General features: G+C 43.0%; 1 non-coding gene across 1 annotated transcript; it reads left to right on the top strand.

Annotated features, from left to right (window-relative positions):
• The first annotated feature begins 283 nt into the window (after positions 1 to 283).
• LOC118144515 (5S ribosomal RNA) lies at positions 284 to 402 on the top strand. Its single transcript, XR_004729290.1, has one exon. It is a non-coding gene; the product is annotated as a 5S ribosomal RNA (ribosomal RNA).
• The last annotated feature ends 959 nt before the right edge of the window (positions 403 to 1361 follow it).

Raw genomic sequence — 1361 nt, 5'->3', positions numbered from 1 at the left:
TCCTGAGTAGCTGGGACTACAGGCGCATGCCACCATGCCCAGCTAATTTTTTGTATTTTTAGTAGAAACAGGGTTTCACCATTTTGGCCAGGCTGGTCTCGAACTCCTGACCTCAGGTGATCCACCCACCTCGGCCTCCCAAAGTGCTGAGATTACAGGCATAAGCCACCACACGTGGCCTAATAATAATAATTTTAAATTTAAAAAAGACATATTTTGCCTGGGGGGCCCCCCTGTAATGGTCAAGAGGGAAGCACCTTCACTCTCTAAGAAGTAATGCCCTGTCTACAGCCATACCACCGTGAACGCTCCCGATCTCATCTGATCTCGGAAGCTAAGCAGGGTCAGGCCTGGTTAGTACTTGGATAGGAGACCGCCTGGGAATACCGGGTGCTGTAGACTTAAAAAAAAGAAGTAAGGCCCTAAGGAGAAGGCACTTCACTGGGAAAGCTGGGAGATGGGGGAAGAAAGAGCAAATAACCCGGCTCACAGAAAGCCAAGAGTTTTGGCTACTGCAGTCCCAGTATTATCTTGCTGCTGGTGTTAGCTTGCTCCCAGTTCCACAGCATCAACCACAGAGAAAAAAATGTAAACACCCAACCAAATATTTGCACCTTTTGGATGATGTCCCACTTTTAGAAAATGAAGAACATTTGGTTGATTACAGTTCTCATCCATTTATCTGTTCTCTTCCTTCCAATTTTTTGCTAAGACAGTGGGACCCCCTGGCTGGAGAGCAGTATTCTTTTATAGCTTGATTTTGTTTACCCCTGAGGCCAAGGACAATATTATCTATGTTCTTAAAGGCCGAAGTTGGACATAAAATCTAAATAACTTGTCCTTGAGCCTGACCTAAAGCCTGGGCAGTGGAACAGAATTCAGGAGCCTGGAGAGGACGGAGTAAGTTTATTCAGATTAATAAATGCTAAATCAGAATATATTTTAAAAATTTAGGCAGCTGATTATCTGCTCACCCTGTCTTTGGAATGTTTTAGAGAGGTGTTAATGAACAATCTTATTGGCACCATCTAGGACTCTTCTTGATTTAATTGCACGAAATTGAAAAGAATTTAAAGATACTTTCTCATGTGATTTCATGCCTTTTCTTTACACATATGCCCACATGTTGTGAAACCTTGCATTGCATTACATAATACAATTCTCACAACAAGTATTTATTATCCTATTTTAGATGAAGACACTGAGACCAAGAAGGGTTACATAATTTGCCCAGGCTGGGCGTGGTGGCTGACACCTGTAAATCTTAGCACTGTGGAAGGCTAAAGCAGGTGCATCTCTTGAGGCCAGGAGTTTGAGTCCAACCTGGCCAACATGGTGAAACTCTGTCTCTACTAAAAATA

Source organism: Callithrix jacchus, chromosome 9 (genome assembly GCF_049354715.1).
Source record: "Callithrix jacchus isolate 240 chromosome 9, calJac240_pri, whole genome shotgun sequence".
Lineage (NCBI taxonomy): Eukaryota > Metazoa > Chordata > Mammalia > Primates > Cebidae > Callithrix > Callithrix jacchus.
The sequence above is the reverse complement of the archived record's forward strand: the minus strand, read 5'-3'. Positions and strand labels throughout refer to the sequence as shown.